Below are 23,454 nucleotides of genomic sequence, written 5' to 3'. Positions count from 1 at the left end.
CTGATAACATGATAGAGTATTCATGTGGAGAAAAGTAATCTCACTACTGTTCTTCTCGGAAATAAATTTATCAAAGATCTTAGCAAGGGGATAAGAAGGACGGGTAGGTTTATCAAATCTCAAAAGGAAACTGCGAAATATTGCAATCACAAGAGAAAGAAAGAACAAAAGGAAACACAGTCTATTGTGTTCGTAAGTCATTTCAAGGATGTGCTTGTTAACTATGGTGAGAATCATTCTCACTTCAACACATATTGATTGTTTTGAAAGATGCATCCTCACTTGTTGCCCAAAAGTTTTGATTGTGAGGAAGCATAAATCTGGGCAAGTCGACCATGTCTGTTCCTTTTGAGAAAAATAAAAGAAATCTTTTATTTTTGGGATTAATGGTCTCGTTTTCCATAAATCGAATTATTCCTTGATTTTCTACAAACATATATATCTTCTTCTTGTTTGAAAGAAGACTTCTCGTGCTTCAATGGAGAAATCATGAAAGGAAGGGTCATCTCTTGATGATTTAGCTGTAACAGGTCAGAAAATTTCCCTTCTAACGGGTTGATTTCAACCCAATTAACAAGACAAAATCTTCTGATACGCTACTCGAAACCTAAATAAAAAATATATATCCAATTAAAACATCAAGCAACAATGGGTACGATGCCAGCGACAAGACAAAAATGGAAAAGAAATGGAAATTATTTTCCAAGTAAAATATTTAAAAAAATGGAAAAATTAAGGAAATAGTATTCACGCTTACTAAAACATTTAAAGAGGTCAAAGTGCAAATCTCAACCAACAATCCGTACACCAGTAATGTGCTATTGTTATTTTACTATGAACTAAATCATTAAGTCAAATACTGCTCCCAAAACTATTTTTTAAATGCATCAAAAAAAAACTTAAAGAACTCATTGGTCAACCCACTTCAAGTATGCACATCAATTTAGTACACATTTTCATTCTTATTTGTACACAGCAAAATGAAACATAACAAGCAGTACCACATATACCAAAATTTAGACCTTACCGAATCACCAAAATACCATGCAAGTCATATAAAACTTTTTCCCAAGATTCTAACATTATATACACAACAAAAACATGGCACAAGCCTGGATCAAAGAAACATAGAGATAACTCCAGATAGCCCCTTGATATACATATTAGACCAGCAAAATTACCAACTTTTTTTTAAGCTCTTCGTAAGCTTACCGCCTTATCCTCTCTTCAGAAACTGTGGGGGAACAAAACAAAACGGGTGAGCAATGCCCAGTAGGAGTTATAATGGCGAAAAAAATGTAAATTCTTGCGGAACACATTAATGAATGGACAAGAGAATAATGTACAAAATGAAAAGTTTTCCGCAATTGAAATTCATAACGAAATTAAAGAGCTATCTATCGAGTTAAGTGACTCTACTATTCTTTTGTCAGGGTAGTTCTGGATACCAGCCACCATTACTGTAGGATCAGAATCTCGCAGCAATAATTCCTGAGCGAAATTATAAACAACACAACACAACAGTGTCGCAGAACAATTTCAGAAATGACATAATACACGACGTCAGCTAAAATCATGAGAAAAATGTGATGGTCCTGCGAAAATAAGAGAGTTTGCGAGATTAACATTTGTAAGGTTGCGAAAATATCGCAAGCCATATCCGAAAATAAAGGACAGATTAGCTGTCATCCACTATGTAATTCCCTATAAATAGCCGTTCAGTGGTAAAGGAAAGAGAGAGATCTTTTTTGAGTGAAAAGCAAGTAAATAGGAGAAAGAAAATCTAGAGCAGTGGTTATTCTTGATTCCTTTATCTTTTCTTGTAAGATTGTTCAAAGATTGATCAATAAAATTAAGATTGTTAATCCAAAAATGAGTTGAATATTAATGAAATCTTGTGAGGAGTGTAGTGTAGGATTTCCTGCAACTACATAATGGCGCTAGAAACAGGGAGGCTGAAGATTGAAAGTTGAAGATTGTTGTTGAGATTGTTCAAATCAAGAAAGTGATTAAACAAATCAGTGAACCAGTTAAAAGAAAAATGATTAGAGTCAATGAAGATGAAAAAAGATTGGAGTGTAATATGATAACAAAAACAATGGTTAATGAATTTCATGAAAACATCAAAGGAAGAATACATAAACGAAATTTTGAAGGAAGGAAGGTTATGGCGGTAGAAAAGACATCACCCTTGAAAGATTGGGAAAAGCAAAAAATCACATTCATGGCGGCAGAAATACTAAAAGAAAATTTGAACCACACATCTCCATTGGTTATTACAGTGCCTATTACGCGAAAAGAGAAGGGGACAACAACAAAATCCACGGAAGAATGGATATTGAACAGGACTTTAGTCGATACAGGAAGTTCAGTGGATATAATATTTTATCATGCGTTCAGGGGAATGGGATTTAAAGATGAAGAAATGTTCAGTTCAACATATTTTGTTCATGGCTTTGGAAAATCTACAACAAAACCTAAAGGAGAAATAGTGGTACGAATTCCACTAGGAGAGATCGAAACACACGTGACACTATGCGTGGTGGATATGGAATCACCATATAATATGTTGCTAGGAAGACCATGGATACATGCGATAAAAGCCGTAGTATCAACGTTGCATCAATGTATTAAATTCCCCATACCAAATGGAATAGGTGAAATCAGAGGAGATGTTGACAATGCGAAATTATGTCATCAAATTGAAGTAAAGCATTATGAAGGACGAGCAAAAAAGAAACAATTTCGCAGAAAGTTGGCAAAGGAGGCAAAGAAAGAAGAAGAATTTAGAGTGTACACGATAAGGGCAAAAGAAGGCAGGGGAATACCCAGCGAAATTTCGGAAGAAGGAGAAGGACCTGTGAAAACAATAAAAGAACCAACACCAATGGGAGAACCCAAGTCCAGTCACACTGCCGCAGAACCAACAAAAGAAGTAAACGTTAGGACTATAGAAGAACCTCTAATATTGAGAATTAGAACCAAGATGGATGTAGAAGAAGAAGAAAGAACTATTAACCTTTTGCGAGAATATAAAGGCATTTTCGCAGGGAGCATGGATGAGATACCGGGAATAGATCCGTCAATTGCATGTCACAAGTTGGAGATTAACAAGAATGTGAGACCATTTAAACAAAGAATAAGAAAAATCGCAACAGCTTACCATTCCCAAATAGAAGAAGAACTACAGAAAATGCTTGATGCATGAATTATAAGAGAAGCTAAATACCCAGAATGGATAGAGAATATGGTCATTGTTCCAAAGAAAAACAAAGGAATAAGGATTTGCATAGATTTCACTGATTTTAAACAAAGCCTGCCCTAAAGATAGCTTTCCGTTACCAGATATTCCTCAAATGGTGGAATCAGCAGCGGGAAATGATAGGGTATCATCTTTAGATGGGTACAAAGGATATAACCAGATCCCTCTCGCTGAAGAAGATCAAGAGCATACTGCTTTTTTCGCCCCTAGAGGTTTGTATTGTTACACGAAAATGCCATTTGGTTTGCGAAATGCAGGAGCAACATACCAAAGAATGGTAGAGAAGATGTTCGCGAAATGGATACACAAAACATTAGAAGTATACGTGGACGACATGTTAGTAAAGAGTAAAGAAGCCAAAGACCATGTACAGGACCTGAGGGAGATTTTTGAACAAATGCGGCAGTATGACATTAAACTGAATCCTGAGAAGTGTACCATTGGAGTTGCATCGGGAAATTTTTTAGGCTACATTGTATCAAAGGAAGGAATACAGGTTGATCCAGAAAAAGTGCAAGCAGTTCGTGACATGCCAACACCAGCAACAATAGAAGATGTACAGAAGTTGAATGGACTTTTAGCTTCGCTAGGGAGATTCATTTCACGATCATCAGACAAATGCAAGTATTATTTCGATATACTCAAGAAGGGTGCGAAATTCAAATGGACTGATGAATGCGAAAAAGCTTTTCAAAGGATCAAAGAACATCTTATGAATACATCTATTTTACAAAAAGCAGAATCAGGAGAAGAATTATTAATCTATCTTGCGACGACGCCGCATGCATTAAGTGCCGTATTATTGCCAATAGACGCAGGAGTGGAGAAACCCATCTATTACATTAGCAAAACTTTTAATACTGCCGAGAATAATTACTCAAAGATTGAGAAGCTAATCTTAGCATTAGTTTATGCATCATTCAAGCTCGCATATATTTTCAAGCGCACACAATAAAGGTATTAACAAAAGTACCAATTGAATCAGTGATGAAGAATTCAAAAAGATCAGGAAGAGTGGAGAGATGGAATGCACAAGTAGGCCACTTCGATATTAAATATGAAATTTTGTCTTCACCAAAATCACAAGTTGTTGCAGATTTCTTGGCAGAATTTCCTTTAGAAGAAGATGAAGCGGTAGAAGAAATGATGGATATAGAAGAAGAACTCGGAATCCAAAAGACTTATTAACAGAACCAAATAGATGGGAAATATTGGTAGATGGATCATCAAATGGAGAAGGCAATGGAGTTGAAATTATTTTAATTTCGCCAGAAGGAGCGAAGATGGTTTTTTCATTCAGATTGGAATTCGCATCCACTAATAACGAAACGGAATATGAAGCTGTGATACATGCCTTAAAGTTCGCAATAGAAATGAAACTAGAAAATGCCAGGATCACTAGTGATTCGCAGCTAGTTATTCGCCAAATAAAGGGAGAGTACACTACAAATGAACCATCCTTGAAGAAATACAAGAAGCTCGTTGAAGAATTGTCAGCGAAAATCCCAAAAATAAAATGGAGGCACATTTCAAGGAAGGATAACAGACTCGCAGACGCTTTTGCTTTCATCTCAAGCATGATGACAGATCCAACTGCGAGATGCATAAAAATACAAACACTTCTGTCACCATCAATCAATAAAGAAGAAGAAGAAGTGAACGTGATGATAATAGACGGTGAAGAAGAAGAACAAACGAACAATATCGCAGATTGGAGAACAGAACTTCATGCATATTTGGCGAAAGGAGAAACACCAAGAAATAGATTGGAAGCACACAAGTTAAAAAGCCGCAACAATTATGAATTAAGAGATGGTGCTATACCGAAAATCCTTTAATGGACCATCACTCAGATGTTTGACACGAGAAGAAGGAGAAAAGTGCTAAAAATGTTACATAGTGGGGATGCTGGCAATCATAGCGGGGGAAGATCTTTGGCACATAGAGCAAAAATGCAAGGCTATTACTGGCCATACATGCACGAAGATGCAAAACAAATATCAAGACGTTGCGAAGATTGTCAGCGGCATGGAAAGAAAAACATGCACCTGGAGCACCATTGTCATCTTCAACCAGTGTGTGGCCTTTTGGAAAGTGGGGCTTAGATATTGTGGGGCCATTTTTACCAGGATCTGGACAAAGAAGATACTTAATAGTCGCAACAGATTATTTCACAAAATGGACAGAAGTGAAGGCAGTACAGCATATTCGCGACAAAGATATCTTTACATTCATATTCGAAAATATCATTTGCAGATTCGGAATTCCTGCGCAGTTGGTATCTGATAATGGGAAACAGTTTGAAGGACAGAACATAGAAATGTTACTTAATGCATTTAAGATAAAATGTGGAAAGTCTACTCCTTTGTATCCACAAGCTAATGGGCAGGTAGAGCAACAAACAAAACAATTGCAGATATATTAAAGAAGAAATTGAAGGACATCATAGAGCATGGTGCGAACAAGTACATAATGCAGTATGGGCTTATAATACAACTAGAAGAGAAGCTACTGGAATGTCACCTTTTTGTTTAACATACGGAGTTGAAGCGGTGTTACCAACAGAAGTTGTTATTCCGACAACAAAGAGAGAAGCTTGGGAGAAAAATCTTAGTGCGGGTTTGATCTTAAACAAACTTGATGAATTAGAAGAAAAAAGAAAAACTTTACAACATATGGAGAATTATCAGCGAAGATTAGCCCGAGAATATAATAAACGTGTCAAAGTACGCGAATTCCAACCAGGAGATTTAGTTCTGCGAGAGACACCAATATATCAGCGAGAAAATGGTGGAAAATTAGCGAAAAAATGGGATGGACCTTACATCATTAAGGAGATAGTTGGAACAGGAGCTTATAATTAATGGATCCAGAAGGTAGAGATGTTGGTCATAGACTTGACAGACCATGGAACAGGTTGTACTTAAAAAGATATTATCCGTAAGAAGCTTTGAGAAGTTATGGATTCTGAAAGAATAATTGCGAGATTATTCATATCAAAACAAGATCATGATGTGCGAAATTTCGCAGAGATAATCAGAAAAATGACATAAAAGAAAGGGGCGAACCTTTATGGCGTACACCCTAGTTCGCGAATAAAATTTCGCAAGAGGCAAATGTAAGACCTAAAGTACGTCATATAAGGGGGTACCTGTTGCATGGCTCAGGGAAAGGCTACACCGCCACCGGAACCTGAGTCATGGAGATTTGGGGTCAATAAAGCCCATCCGGGAGAGGCACCTTGGATTCTCAGCTTAAGCATATGACTTAGGTTGGGCGACTAAGGTAATAAGGACTCTCCCAAGGAGTGCAGAATCTGATCAAGGCGCGAGGTACACGGTTGAGTCAAGAGTCCAGGGGCGTGGAGCGTACCTTGCCATTCTTGACAAGTTTGGCTTATACTGCACTCGGCCTGAAGAAAACCCCACTTAGGGTGCAGTCTCGTAACCATAAACCCTATAGGTAAAAGGGATAAGAGGCTGCGAAAAAACTGGTTGTTGTTAAGACTGGATGGGAGGAGCTAACCTTGTATGGTAGAAGTACGCCTCCTTGAAGGGGAACCAGGGGGAGATAAGGGCGGCACCCTCCATTAGGGAGCTGATAAGTGTCTTAAGACGCAAATGTCATGAGGCTTTTTACTCGCAAGGGTATTAAGGCTTGTCATATTTGTGCAACAATCCTGAAGAGGCAATAATACAAGAAAAAGATAAGACGAGATCAATGGGTTTTCGCATGAAAGTGCGAAGACGTCCTGCGATTTCGTCGCAAGACGGCAATGTCATGGGGCTTTATTTTCGCAAGAATATTTAGGCCTATCATATTGTCGCAACATTCCTGAAGAGGCAATAATAAAAAGAAAAAGTTAAGGCAAGATCAATGGGTTTTTACATGAATGTGCAAGGACGTCCTGCGATTTTGTCGCAATGACAAGAGGTGGCATAATACCTTTAATTAGGAAGGAAAATAAGACCACATGACAAAACAAAATATTTATAAGTATTCATAACAGATCATTTCGCAAGAAAGATAATGAGAGGCAAGTATGGGAATCAGTAAACAAGAGGCATTATCTTTCTCGCCAGCAAAATACTAAAAGGAAAATTGATTCCAAAGTTGGTTGAAGAATATTATTCGCAAAAATAATAAAGATGAGACAATTCAAGAAGATAGAACTAGATAAGAAGCTCATGCTTCAGTATTAATTCCAGTAGAAGGAGATAATAGACGTTCTTCGCCAATGTTCTCATTATCGCCAACCTCTCCTTCATTTCGATTCTGATCTTCACCAACAATAATTCCTTGAGAGGGACTTCTTTTACGCCACCTTGATTATCGCCAGCAATTACTTCTTTAGAAGAGATTTCTTTTCGTTTTCATCTTGATTAGCACCAGCAGTTGCTTCCTTAGAAGGATCTCTTCTCCATCTTCCAAAAGACTATTCTCTCACCACTTTCATAATCATAATCACTGTCAGCAGGACGAGGAATCATCATCATCTACTTCCAAAGGTTCGATTGATGTAGGAGGAAGAGATTTAGACAATAAAATATCATTTACAAGGACTTCAGCCCGGAGATGAACTTGACGAAGAAGTGCTCTCTGATGATTCCTATCTTGAATATCCTTAAAGTAAGCAAGATAATCAAGTCTTCTTTCTGCTCGGTCGCGAGAACCAGTAAGGACAGAGACGAGTAGTGCATTTTCTTTGCGAATTTTGGCATATTTAGCCTCCAAAACAGAAATGGAGGAATGAAGTTTTTCTCAGACTCTGCGAAAAGTAGAATACAAAATTTCAGTAAGATGAAGAACTCAAAAAGATATGACAAAGAAAGATAGTTAAGGCAGTCAAACTATTATGACTACCTTCCTTTTGCGAAATAAGGTGTTGAATCAAGGTCAGACAACTATTCTCCCAACGGTCCATCGCATCAAATTTATCTCCAACTAAACCTTTAAGTCGAGACTGAAGATTTTTCTCTTTAGAAATAAGAAAGGCATTTTTCTTCGCAAGAGAAGAATAAGATTCTTCTAATTTGGAATATTGTTCTTTAAGTTGATTCGCCTTTACACTTAAAGCTATTCTACCTTGAATGAGTGTATCTCTTTCAGCGATAGATGACTCTGTTACTTCTTTAAGTTCATTTCTCAAAGAGCGAAGAGATTGTTCTTGGTCATCACATACTTTCTGAAGGATGCTAAGTTGTTGCGAAGATATCGCCATCTTATTTAAACAAATTCGCTTCTCTTGAGATAGAGTTTTATTCTCATCTGATAAAGATTCCATCCCAAGATTATTTAGTTAAAGAATAAGAGAGGCGAGATATTTCATTACTTAATAAATCTTGCCTCCGAACTAATTGGGTATTTTCATTGGTAAGATTATTTATATGATCAACAGAGTATGAATAGAGGTTATCTAATTGGTTATATTGATCCATCAAAATCTCTTTATCAACACGGGCTTCTTCAACAGCAGATTCAAATTGATATCTCTCCATTATTCGTTTCTGGTTTAAGGCTTAACATGCGAAAGAGGGATTTCAAGGATAATTAAATATGGAAAGGATAAAATCATTAGAAAGGCAAATTGAAGACACAGATAAAAAAATACCTCTCAGTTCATCATTCTTCTTGCGAAGATTGTCGCGATCCAGCGAAACATTCTGAGCTTTTGATTTTCGAGACGAAGAGCATTACACTCTTTTTCCAAAGCTGTTTGCGAAGCAGCTCTGTCAGAGCCAAAATACTTACTCAGAATTTCGCAAATACCAGACTTGACAGGATCAATGGGAGACTTTTGCCATCATCCAGGACCTCAGACAAAACTTTGAAAGCAATATCTATTCCTTCCACGGTTTCTTTCGAAAAAGGAAGAGGCTCAGGTAGAGAACTGGCAATGATAGAAGGTTGAGAAACATTATCAATAGGAGGAGAAGAAGTTTCATTCACAGAAGGATTAATAAGGGGGGTTTCAATCATTGAAAGGTCAGTTGAAGAAATGAAATCTGAGGCAGCCTTTTCGCGAATTGGAGATAATGGTTTAACTTGCGAAGATGTCGCAGGAGATTTAGAAGAGATAAGTAAGTGGAATGGAACAGAGGTTTCAACGGTTTTAAGGTGGCGAGATTTCTTGAGAGGTTTGTTGGCATCCTTATCACCCTGCGAATTACAATCCAGATAAGAAACAGAGGCAACAATATTGTTATTAGAAAAGAATAATGTTTCTTACTACCTTCTGATTCGCAGACTTTCTTTTGTTTACAACAATCTTATGCTGCGATTTGGAAATATTAGGGTTCTGAACCGTAAATTTGGTGTTAGAGGTGTTTCTGCTGAAATAACAACAGTAGGAGAATCACATAAGCAGCATCATCAAATAAAGCAGTAAGCAAGATCAATTTCAACAAAACCCATAAGAAAGAAAAAAGAAAACTAACCTCGATGAATCCATGGAAAACACCAGCAGGAAGATTAATTCGGAAGAAAGTTACGAACAGTGAAAATCTACAGAGGGAACAATATGGAGATGAAGAAGAAATTAAGAAGATTAAAAGAAGAAGAAAGAAAAAAAAGTTGCAATGGAAGAATCTATGGAAGAACAATAGAGTTGCAGAGATGAAAGAATAAAAAGAGAAGAGAAAGTAAAAAGAAAATGGAAAGAAGAGTAAGAAGAATATATAGAGAAGATTTTTTTTACTCGAATAGATAAACACCATTAATACGAAAAGACGTGAGCGATTAAAAATCAGCGGTTACAGAAGACATGTTAAGAAATAGATGGAAGAAAGGATACGTATGATAAATGCAGAATATGAAGAGATGAACAGTTACGGCATTTCTCATATCGTTCTCTACTTCGCAGAGAAGATATGAGAAGAGGCAAGATGTAGGATCAGAATCTCGCAGCAATAATGCCTCAGCGAAATTATCAACACAACACAACAGTGTCGCAGAACAATTTCAGAAATGATCATGAGAAAAATGTGATGCTCCTGCGAAAATAAGAGAGTTCGCGAGATTAACATTTATAAGGTTGCGAAAATATCGCAAGCCATATCCGAAAATAAAGGACAGATTAGCTGTCATCCACTATGTAATTCCCTATAAATAGCCGTTCAGCGGTAAAGGAAAGAGAGAGATCTTTTTTGAGTGAAAAGCAAGTAAATAGGAGAGAGAAAATCTAGAGTAGTGGTTATTCTTGATTCCTTCGTCTTTTCTTGTAAGATTGTTCAAAGATTGATCAATAAAATTAAGATTGTTAATCCAAAAATGAGTTGAATGTTAATGAAATCTTATGAGGGGTGTAGTGTAGGATTTACTACAACTACAGGTACAGCTAACAGTCTTCTGGATAGCCACTCGTAAATGAGGGCCCAGTGGGCCTGACATTCCTAAAGTAGAGCTCTGTGATTCTTAGTGGCAGTAATCACGAGAAAATTCTCAAGTAAAGATCACTTTGTGAAACCATAATCAATTCTCAAGAGCAACGACGCCGCAACTTACCAAAAGCCCGTGCCAAGCAAAAATAACAAACTTGAAGCACAGCTTATACACAAGTAAATCTCAGCAAAACCAGATCCATAAAAACAAAGTACAAGATACACATAATTCATCCCAAAGAAGTTTTGCCCAAGGGATGTGCATTTAATATCAAGCAGGTGATCAATTGGCCTTGAGAGAAAATGGAAAACAAAGATTGCATCTGTATGGCAGTACAACTTTCAAGCTGGGTTGCTTAAAAAAATATGGATGAGAGAGATTCAAGATAAAACAAACTATAGGTTGGAAATTAAATTTGGGTTATTAGGTAGCCAAAAGAGTGAAAACAAGGAAACCCATGAAATGATTCTGAAAGATTTGAACTGTTAACTATGAGTGGAGTTCTAAAAACAAAGCTCATTTGACCATTTTGCAAAAGCAATCAGTTAAAGGTTACTTTATAAAGAAGTACCCCTCATGATTTAAGATGAAAACAAGTACTTGAATTCCCGGAAACTCGTTCTTATTCTTCAAAAATCATTTACATTTCAATAAAGAGAACAAACACACAAAGGTAGGATTTCAAACTAAGTTTTCTATGGTGTAAAAATCAACAAAGAGCACTGATGATTTTCACCAAAAATCATAAATAAAATTGGTTAGATCGTAAGCCTTATAAATATCCCTTTGGTGAAACTAAAATTTTAAAAGATTACCCATGGAAAGAAATCAAGCAACGTATTCACTTAAAAATTAATTTGCAAATATCATGAAAGAAAATTTCATTTAAACATTTTATCAAACAATTTATAGGCCATATTGAACACCATTTTCTGCTTCATATCACATTGAAAATTCAGGAAGAAAAGAGAATAAATCAAATTTGATGTAACAGAAACCAAATCAAATTATTCAATGCTTCAAATTCGTACCAAGAAAAATGTGCATCATAATCATGAAATAATTGCAAGGAATAAACATAAGAAATACACATGATTTTAACCCATTTATGCAAAACCATGAAATAGGAATTAAAGAGAAAAGACCCCTACCTTTGTAGAACACAAATTCAACGAAATTTGGAGTTTGGGTTGAGCCAGAATTTGCACTTGAAAACCAATAACCTTCCTTTTTGTTCGAGGTTTGTCTTCAAAATCAGTAAAAATGAGGGGAAGAAAAATGGTGGGATAACAAGGTAAGAGAAGAAAGGAGACTTATTTCCAGGAATTTGTTTTGAAAAAAAGAAGATAAATAGATAAAAATATCTCTAGCTAGCTGCTCATGTCCCAAACGTGTCAGGCATGCTCAATTATTTTCTAGAGATTTATACAACACCTACTAATTAGGCACATTAATTTCACTAAGGGGACAACCATCTAGCTAAGAACCCCAAACTTGGTTTAGGGAACTCTCTGCTGCCATACGCACCCGATATTTGGATCATGCGAGCACACTATAAAACTCTAGCTTCCCACTCAAGTGAGAAGAGGTCGGGTTTACGAGAAATTTTAGCGACGTTACATTAGCACTTTGTGTATCTGTTATGACTGAAATTCATGATGATAACTTTCTAGATTTCTGAGAAAACAGATCCTTTCTGTTAAAGGTTGCATTAGATATCATGAGCTGATGATAAAGGATTCAAAAAAAAGTACTAGCGGATTTTCACTCTAAATTGTCTGAAATGAACAATTTATCTTCTAATAAGGAAAGTGCTCAGAAGAATTTGAATCCAGTTTTTGAAAGCAATAGTCATGAGAACTGAGTTAAGAAAAATATGAGGCAGTTTTTGATTTCTTTCATTGATTGTATGAAGTCTATTATGAATAAAGTTATTTGATTTATAATTTTTCGTGTGATAGTTTTTGATTTACATAGCTTGTCCTTGAATTCTTTATTTATTGATATGTATGTTTATGGGATGTTTGACTTCGGTTTTATTACCTTGATATTCGATCTCATAATATGTTGTGAACCCTTATGGTTTCGGTGAATTTTTGGTTTAGCGGGATTAAGTTCTAGCCCATGTTGGTAGGCTTTATCAAAGGATCATGAGGGGTACCGATAGAAACAATATGTAAAAAAGTCACAATATGTTGAATCGGTTTTGATTTAGCATAAAAGCATATGTGTTTCGCTGGTTTTTCAACTTTTGCTTGCAATAATTAAAAACTGATTTTCAACCTTTCTCTGGTAAAGGTTGGTTGTTGTTATTCTTTTGTTTTGCATAAGGATGACAACATAATGGTATTTCGATATCAATTCTCCCTGGAAGAAGAATATGTGATTATATTGGAGAAGTTGGATGCGAAATTGAGGTAACAATCTTGTTAGTTAATTGTTTTCCTGTTTAAGAAAAGCCTAATATTATTGCTTATATCTTTTTGCTTTTGCTTAACAAAATTTTGGTACAATTGGTGTTTTTATTCCATTATGTGTGTATGGATGTGTGTGTGATTCAATTGGTTCCGGTTAAGAAAAACTATTGTTATCTTGCTTTGTTGTGTGGTATCAATTGTTTAGGCTTACAAAATTTACAGTGCAATTGCAGTGTTTTAACGTTTATGTTGTTTCAATTGCATCCGGTCGAGGTGAATAATTATACAAGTTGATTTGTTTTGGTTTGTATGAATTATTTGTGGCTTGACAAAAGAAAGTGTTTACGGGATGAGTTGTTTAGTCCAATTGGATTCCGGTTAAGAGAAACTAAGTTAATTCTGATCTTAGTTAGACTTATCAAAGTGAAGGTTTTCAGTTATTCAAGTCTAATCGAATGCCTTAACAAGAAATACTAGTCAACTAACCTAGTATTTGGCTTGTTTAAAACTTAAAGGTCTAAGTTATATGAATAATTAGAACCTGATGAGAAAAATAGAGTTATCTTTATTTTGGTCTTATAAAATGAAGCGATTGTATTTGTACAATTGGTTTAGGAAAGGAACTAATATGCTTAGTTTATTTTTGGTTTGCTAAACTAGTTGGGAAAATTGCTTCGGTCAATTATTTTCATGATAACATATCAAAACATAATTACTTTGTAGTTTCGGTTTTTGATATTGGTTATCAAAAATGATGTGTGGAACCCTCGTGCTTGACTCAACAGGTTGCAAGTCTATTGAGATTTGTAAGATCCTTTTCGTGTTATCCTTTATTTTTCCGTTTCTTTGTCATTTTTTGACAAAAAGGGGGAGAAATATATGGAGTAAACAAGTGATGTTGGTTTCAATTTATATTGATTGGTGTCACTAGGGAAGAAGGACATTGGTACTTGAACGTTTATCTAACGAAAGAGGAAAATCATAGACTAAGGGGGAGTAACATATCATATGATTTGGTATAACAAATACGTGAGGATTGCAAATCTACCAATCTCACCTTTAGAGGGAGTATGAGCTTTGTTATTATAATGTCAACATCGACATTTTTAAGGATTGAATGAATGCAGGTTATGTGTTATTGAATTCGGGAATCAAGCGTATGTGTAATGAATTATTGTAATTTGTTTATCCATATGATTGTAAGAGTTTTGTCACTAAAATTGACAAAGGGGGAGATTTTTAGAGCATAGCGCGGTTGAACCCACCAAGCGTTGGTATGTCAAGTTTGGTTGTCATATTTTAGTGAACCAAAACTCATTTAAGAGTCGCTTGATTAAATGTACTAGAGTCAACTTCGTATAGGTTAGCTTGAAAGTATTAGGATATGAGACATTACATGTATTGCGAAAACTTGAAGAAGTGAAGAAGTACGGAGCTACAACCACAACATCATCCTTCCACTTGAGGTTAGTGATATTTGACTTGAACTGTTTCACTCGCTAACATATCTTTCAAGTCGTGCATATTGAAAACAAAACTGCGAAGCATGAACACTCTAGATAGACATATATTAAGGAATACAATATAAGGTTTATTGCTTAACCATTAAACTTTGTAGATATTACATCGACATAATCGTTTGAATGCTATTGTGATTATGTATGGGTATGAGGTGGGGATTTCATCCTGGGAAACAATGTTTTTAATTGTGTTTTAAGGAAGTAAGTTCATGAACTTTGTTTGTGAATCGAAAAGGAAATCGGCAGGCGTTACTGGGATTGTTCTTCATTGCATATCTTATGAACGACCAATATGTGTGATTAGTATAACCACTCATGACTTGTTTGTGTTCTTGGTAAAACTATTCACATGAGTCCTGACTTTTGTATTGGTATGACTTTTATTAGTAAAAACGATCTTAAGTAATCACCTGAGGGTATGATCAAGTTTGTGTAGTTTGTAAGGGCTAACATTGGGTAAAGGGAACCGATCCTAGTAAGAGGTGCAACACATCACAAAGGGGAATCGATCCTTATATGGGGAGCAGCAAGGTTTATAGCAGAAAGAAGAACCGATCCTATGGACATGTGCAACACGTTTTTAGGCAAAGGGGAACCGATCCTATGGACATGTGCAACACATATGAGTTAGATACCATGTATATGTGGGGAACCGATCCTAGTACCTAGTAAACCGAATTTTGGAAAGCTAGTGTGACTATGCACAATACTCACATGGAGGTAGAACCGAAACTTGTTTTGGTAGAACCGTTAAACCTGTGATTTGTGATTGAGAGTTCTTTATCAATCGCATAGCTCTTGAAAGTAAGATGAACCAATTCTAAACTTGTTTGGAAGCATGGTAAATTGATTTAAAGTGTGTAAGTATAAAAGAGGACTTACAAAGTAAGGATGTCGACACACTTTGAACACGTGCATTAATGCGTATATTTTTATTGTTCAAATATATTCCTTAACGGATAAGAAGGAAGTAAATCCCATGATCGAAATTAAATAAGTTAAGAATATTTTAATTAAGGTTTTTAATTATATATGGAAAATAAGAATTAGTAATGTGCATTTGCTAGTTAAAGATTTTCCAAGGAGATTTTCGATCAATAATTTGGACAGAGCATTCTCATGAATTATGAAAACCGAAATTGGAAATTATTATTGAATATCTTGAGAATATTTTCGGTTTTGAAAATTCCTTCGTGTCCAAACTTCCTTGTCTATAAATACTTGAAGTTTGCATTTCGGGAAACTAATCCTTCGTGACAATAAACTTCCTATGTTGTACTGTTACTGGTGAAGCCGCCTATTCGGAGAGGAGAGTAACCTAATTAGGCAAAATCTCTTACGACCGCTCAATTTTAAACACTTCTTTGGGATTGAGAAGCTCTACGAGTAACGTTGGTGGGAAACTAGATAATTGCGGTTTATCTTGTGTTTTCGATTGATTTGATTGATTAATGGTGGTTGAACTTTGATTGCACCTAGTTTGTTTATGCTTGAGAATCTTCTCTTCTGATATAAGATTCACTCAAACTAGTTCGATGTTTCGAAAGGGATCTTTAGAATGTTGTTAGTGCTAAAGACGATCTTGTGATAATCCATTGTTAACATACTCCATTATGTGTGTGATTGATCACAAGAGATTCAAGTAATTGTGTGCAGGTGTTTATTGAAGATCTAAGAAGATTTGAAGACAAAGAAGAGATAGAAGATTTCTGACTTGGTTATAAATCTTTGGTGTGCACAATACTTGTTTCGGTAAAAAGAGGATCTCACTATAACCAGTTTATCCTTATGATAGATTGGATAGAATAGTTGAGTAGATCGGCATCAATACGGTTCCTTGGGATTAAAGGTATCGATTACAAAATCTTATGATTACTTGGTGTAATTGAACATAAGATAGATCTAAGGACCTGACGAAGAAGTTTATTGGAAATAAACAGAAGAGCCTTTGTCCGACTCATATCACTTGGTTGAAGAGAGTTGATACCAAACAGATTTGTTGTTCCTTTACTGTTTGGAATACGATCCAAAGGAATTGTTCCAAGTACGTGACTTATTCATAAGTTGGAGGCGTGGAAATACAGACAGAACTAGGTGAACTATAGGTTTAGTTGCTTGGTCTCAACTATACGAAGTTGGTTTATTTTGTGTAGCGGCTTAATCCTGAGAGTATTCAATTCTGGACAAGGTCCCGGGGTTTTTCTGCATTTGCGGTTTTCCTCGTTAACAAAATCTTGCTGTGTCATTTACTTTATATTTCCGCATTATAATTGTTTTATTATAATTAAAGTAAATTATACGAACATTAATTCTTATTTACTTGATAAGCAACCCTATTGTGTTTGGCTAAGTTCGAACCTTTATATCACATAAACATACTTCGTTGTTGTATTGTCTCGATCTCGTATCCATTGACGATCACACGAAGTGTGAACCGATTTGTTGTATTGTCTTGACTCTGTCCATAGACAATCACTTTCAGAGAAAGGACTTATAGGAAGGAAAAGTTTTAGCCTGAGGTATATTTAGGTACCCTCGCCTTTTCAATTTCTCCGATAGGCAAGATAGAAAAGTAGTCACAAACACCTTCCTCTCATCGTTTGTGATTCCACAATATCTTGTTTCGCTAGTCGATTAATATTATTGTGAGGTGATTGATATTTCTAGGTTGTTCTTCGGGAATATAAGTCCGGTATATCAATTGGTTCCTGTTCACCTTGATTTATCAAAAGACGGAATAAAACTCGTAGGTATTTCTGTGGGAGAAAATTTTATTTATTCCTGTAGACTTTTCTGTGTGAGACAGATTTGTTTATTAAAGTCTTCGACTTTGGGTCGTAGCAACTCTTAGTTGTGGGTGAGATTAACTAAGGGAATCAAGTGCATAGTATCCTGCTGGGATCAGAGACGTAAGAAGCGCAACTGTACCTTGGATCAGTGTGAGATTGATTGGGGTTCAACTACAGTCCATACCGAAGTTAGTTTGTAGTAGGATAGTGTCTGTAGCGGCTTAATACAGTGTGTTTTCAATCTGGACTAGGTCCCGAGGTTTTTCTGCATTTGCGGTTTCCTCGTTAGCAAAACTTCTGGTGTCTGTGTTATTTCTTTTTCACATTATATTTTGTTATATAATTGAAATATCACAGGTTGTGCGTTGAATCGATCAATTGGTAAATCCAACCTTTGGTTGTTGATTGAAATTGATTGATCCTTAAACATTGGTATTTGGTACCGTTCAAGTTATTTCTCTTGTATTCAATCAGGCTTGCAGATTTCTATTTGCTTGAGTAAGGATTGAATCGAGAAATTGAGATATAACTTGTTGATATACTTTTTATTAAGATTGAGTCTAACTGTCTAGTTGATTCTCTTAAAAGTATATTGGAGTTAGTCCATATAGATTGCTAAGCGAAATATTGGGTGAGGTTGTTAGACCCCCACTTTTTCAGGCTACACCGCCATCCTCAAATAAAAATAATCCATATTTCCTGTGTAGGCCGTCAGGAAGCACTTTTATCAGACTTTGTGATACAAGGACTCAGGAATCCATCTTGATAGTTTTATCGCGAGAAAAAATACCGTCAGTATCTTTCACATCTCGTTTGCGAAATCTTACATACTGCCCGTATTAGAAGACTACTCACAGGGTAACGATGGAGAATGAATGATGCGAGGTTATTGAAGAAATACAAATGTTTTGATTATCTATACATGTTTAGTTTTAAGATCTTCTCTAGGACTCAACATGACGTGTGTTTTTTTCCGTCAAAATTTTATCCCTTTAATTATGAGTTTTCCTTGTCAAAAATCTTAACGAGACAACATATGCGTGTCCAATACCTTTCATTGGTTTTATCATTTACATTTTATTGTTTATCTTTTATCTTTCGTGTAATCCCTTTAATTTATTAGTTTTAATAGATGACTAAAATATTAGTATAATAATCAAAGCTGTTGACGCCTTAAATTAGTTTTGTCGTCGTGTGATGTATCGTGATGAAATAAAGAAAACTCAAATATAATGAGAAAGTAGTCCAATCAACAAAATTTAACATTATGCTGAAATCAAAAATGAATTAAAAGCAAACTTTGAAGATGAACAAAAACAATTAAGTGCATGCACAAGAACCCAATAAATGGGCAACCCCTGTCCTTTTCTACAGCCTGCTTCTATTTGTAGTTTCCATCACTCTTTTTCACGGCGGGTGCATCCTTAGTGGACGTTCTGTTCTTTGTATCCATCTCAACAGGGGCTGCTACATTCACAGTCGTCCCTGCCGGCACGTTTGCTTCAGTTTTAAGATCCATAGTCACCTGACCTGTCTTGTAGTTTGTCGTAGTTTCATGACTTCGCTTCACAGATGCCACACCATTCACAATTTCCACATCTTCACGTCTCGAACCTTCTAAAACGTCACCCTTTTCTAAGTTTAGCCCGTGATTCCCACCGTTATCCACATGCACTAACCCATTCTTTGTCGTAAGCCCTATACTCCCACCCCTTCTGACCTCGCCATCTTGTAAGTTCACTTTTAATATAGTATCATTTTTTTTTTCAAGGTTGCTAATCCGCCCGGGGCCTCCAAGACGACTGGCTTCGACTCGGAAGGTACCTTTGGTACCAGTTGATCGGCCCTTGAAACCCCTAATGCCATATATGCGAATTCGGTCAGCCAGTTATTATTAGTAATACTTACAAATTGTCGTTAGCTTTTCAAATAAATTTAAATAAAATGATAGTATAGAAATTAAACTAGAGAATTAACAAAATGAATTATGTGAACAAAAAAAAAAAAATATTGTATCACGAGAAAGAAGACGCGACTAATCGGAGATAGACCATAATGAAACCAGTTACGGCCAAGCATAAGATCAGGCTTGTTCTAGCCATTACGGTGAAGACAATACAAACCTCCGGAAATATATGTCAAATCTATTGTAGTAACAGTAATTATTATGTCAAGGCCTTGCGGGCAATATCCAATTTATAGGTGTGGCTCATCCTGTCCCTAACTAGAAATATAAGAAAGCTTCGAAAGGAAAACTAATCAACGACTTGAAGTCAAAACAATTAAGAAACTGGTTTTAGGGCAATGCAAAATGCAAACTTGTCCTTGATTAATAAATAAGCTACTAGTATTTTTATTTGACCAAGTTATTTGTTGGATGACAATACATAATTAGGTGCTTCAAGAGAAAAAAAAAATACATGGTGTGCAGGTCGTGGAGACGTATAAGTTTCTCGGTGATCCAATCAACTATCTCCATTCACCCACCCAAAGTACCAACAGTGTACCAAAAACTATATACGGCAAACTAGAAAATGTTATGCCCTGTTTGCCCTTGGGTATCCCGTGTTTTGGTACGACTCCAAATTTGTGCACTCCTCTAAAATCCAGGTGCACATTTCCTTTTTTTTTTTTTTGACAAACTCCATTTCATTAATAGCAGTCAAATTACATGGAGTATAATAAGTAGCATCAAGTAGAAAGAAATAACACTCTAACCTAGTACAAGAACTAGTATTCCGCGAGAGAAGAGCCGGTACACCTTAATCAGGACTAAATGCAAGCGTGCAAAGAACCGATAAATTGGAGAGGAATGGTTTTTAGGATCGTTGTCCAACCATTTTGAAAGTATGTCTTCTAAAGAAAGATAAGCTCCAGCGAAAGAGGAGCATTTTGCCCAATATCTTGATGTCTGTGAAGAATCTCGTCGCCGGAATATTATTTCTCCGTTGTACTTAAACCCCTTGTAATCTAAAGAAAAAGCGTTATTAAAGCCACAAAGAAACGTCATATTGACGCAGATAAAAACGTCGAAACGACGCAGAAAACACACCGGAAAACGACATGAAACAAACATATGAAAATCCTAGAAAACACTGAAATCCTAACTAAAAAACTGTAAAAGAAAAAGTAAACAAGAAACTAAGACTACTACTGCTCAGATCTACTTAGATTCGTGAAGATCTTTGTAGATCAAAGAAGTCTCCACTGGCCGGTGAAAAGGTTTTCTTCGCCTGAAAATGTCGCTCTAGAGAGGAGGAAAAAGAGGAAAGAGGAAAGAAAATATCAAGTGAGCTAGTCTCATCCTCCCTTCCCTATTGGAAGGATGGTTGGACACAAAATCACTATTTGTAACTTCCTGTTTTCACTCTTGGAAAAAGAAAAAAAAAAAAAGAGAGAAAAAACATATATGTTTGTTTATCGCTCCACCCCTTTTTTTTTCTTTTAATGTCTTCGATTTCACCAATTTTGTTAACTTTTCGTTCCACGGGAGATACAAACTGTGAATCTAGGCTTAATGAAAATCTTAAGAATTTTATGGACTATTTATGATTTATGATTAGCTTGTTGATAATGCTGATGATCATAGGTATAGTTATAGATCATCATGTTATATTTGACTGTCTAAAAACATAATTAGCCTTACACTTTCTGTGGATCACTATATACTCAACTGATTAGATTTCATGTTCAATTGAAATTTTCAAATTCAAATTACACAAAATCTTTGTTATCTCAGGAATCTTTTTCCCCCAAAATAAAATCCAATAATTTTTCTCATAGATCCGGAAAAAAAATGAAAACCCAAAATAATATATGTTTTAACGTAAGTTTGGGAAATATGTGATAGCTATCTATTTTAGGTTTAAAATTTTTCTACTAATTATAAAGATAATAATAATATGTGTTCGAAAATTCCACATCGGCAGGTATGATAGACTGGTTGAAGAGAAAAACCAAGATAAATTCAGCTAAAGATGATTAATCTTTCTTGTTTGGTGAAAGGATTATGATGAAGGATTTTTTTTCTCTTGAAAGGACGATGAAGATGAACGACAGTGAATAAAAGAAGAGAACCAATTTTTAATACCTTTCATAATTTTTATTATACAAAAATTTAGGTGTTTGATGAAAATAAGTTAGAGAAAAAGTTGAGTCAAACTGATTTTGGCCAACCAATTCCTTCGATAGGCAAGAAAGGAATGTGCATCCCGATTTTAGAGGGGTGCACAAAGTTGGACTTTTTGTACTCTCCTAACAAATTAATACCTCTATTAATAGCCTGGCAAACTACAGCCGATTCATGGGGCGGACACGTCCACAACCTAACCTACTAGTTGTATTGCGACAACTAATGTGAGGTTTATTTTATTTTAGGTCACATTAAAACATTTTCTAGCGAGAAGTTTTTATATACCCCATCCATCTGACCTGAGATGACCAATTTTAAATATCGATATCTGAATTATTTTTTCCAATTATATTTGTTGATAGAGTAAAAGTGAGAAGGAGAAGCAAGTCCAAGCCACATCAATCCCATCCACTTAGAGGTGAAGAGAGAGAATAGGTCCACTAAGAATGATTTCCTAAGTATCATTTCTTTCCTTTCATAATAATCTCCACTCCTCCTCTTATGAAGAAGCACTCATAAGATCAATATATTACGAAACTATCATTTCCTTCCTTTAAGTTATTAGTAAACCCTAAGAGGCTTTCTTTCTTCCTTGGACCAAAGCCCAACTAGACTAACATGCTCATTTATGGGCTAGAACTATCCCGAACTTGTGGGTTAGGTCTAGTCCCCAAGTCTCTCTATCCTAGAAGGAATCCCTTATAGGTTAAGGGGACTCATTTTCTAAGGATAATTATTTTCATGTATCAATATTAGTCCCCTGACTGTTGACTGGTCGTAGGCCAGGTCAACAGTCACATGTTGATTCGTCAATTAGGGGATGCAACTGATGGAATTTTCAGACGAACACATCCGCGCATGTTGAACCCTCACGTGTTCCCTCCATCTTTATCTGATGGTTGGTTTATTTGTCTTCAAGCGGATGTGTCCCCGATAACCGCCTTAGAGGAGGTATCTCGCCTAGCAGCTCACAGGGAAACTATGTTTTTCCGACAATCACACTTTGCTCGTCCGCTGAATCTCTACCCGCTTGGGAATCTTGGGTGGATTACATATACTCCAACCCCGATCATGGGGAAATGATCTGCTATTGGGGCATACATGACGCCATAGAATCCTCTCGGTATAGAACTGTCCGCTGAGATCAGTTTAGTGCGTCTATTTGCTCGTTGGATGATTGATCCTTACTGTTGATGGTGGATTTTTGTTCAAGGCTAAAACTGTAAAAGCCAAATTTAATACGCTGACATCCTGCAGAGGACAAAGCTATTTGATAAGTGATGAATACTTCTTCGCTTTATTAATTCACCTAGAATAGAGCATGTGTCAACAATCCCAAATATTCGGTGAATTAAATACACAAAATTCACATAGAACAGAACATGTAGCAACAATACCGAATATTCTGTGAATTTTTAGCATTATTGATTAATCCATGGTTTGCCTAGTATTTCCTGTGTTGTTCTCGGGAACTCTCACTATTGGTGCGGCATGATGACTGAGTGTTGCTCTTAATAGAGTAGCATGAATATCCAAGTATCAATAATGAGGCATGCACGAAATACCCGTACAGGCAACATCTATCGGTGTGCTTATATTAACCCGATTGAGTATATTTAATCTGGACTGACCGTATCAGTCTCAGAAATGATCATGGCCACGCAGGTTGACCGCATGATCTAACCAGCCTAGACGAACCCTAGCAGGAGCAGGCTATCAACTTAATGATCACCAACGGGCCTATTTATTCCCTAGCCGGTCGAACATTATACTTCACTTCCCAGCGTGCCAAAATGCCAAACCTAAAGAAGGGTGGCCGCGCTGCTTTAGAAGAAGCTCGAACGATCAAGACTGCTAAAGACAGTCTCAAAACGATCGTGAACGTCCAACTTCACTAGCCTAATTGGACGGCTTAGATCGCACCATGAAAGATGGAGGAGGCGCCAACACGCAC

General features: G+C 36.1%; 1 long non-coding RNA gene across 1 annotated transcript; it reads right to left on the bottom strand.

Moving 5' to 3' along the window:
• Positions 1-911: 911 nt before the first annotated feature.
• LOC113277246 lies at positions 912-11,993 on the bottom strand. The gene is made up of 2 exons (XR_003324809.1): positions 11,794-11,993; positions 912-1,234 (listed from the first exon to the last, which is right to left on the bottom strand). It is a non-coding gene; the product is annotated as an uncharacterized LOC113277246 (long non-coding RNA).
• Positions 11,994-23,454: the final 11,461 nt, after the last annotated feature.

The sequence above is a fragment of the Papaver somniferum genome, chromosome 5 (genome assembly GCF_003573695.1).
Source record: "Papaver somniferum cultivar HN1 chromosome 5, ASM357369v1, whole genome shotgun sequence".
NCBI classification, from domain to species: Eukaryota; Viridiplantae; Streptophyta; class Magnoliopsida; order Ranunculales; family Papaveraceae; genus Papaver; species Papaver somniferum.
The sequence above is the reverse complement of the archived record's forward strand: the minus strand, read 5'-3'. Positions and strand labels throughout refer to the sequence as shown.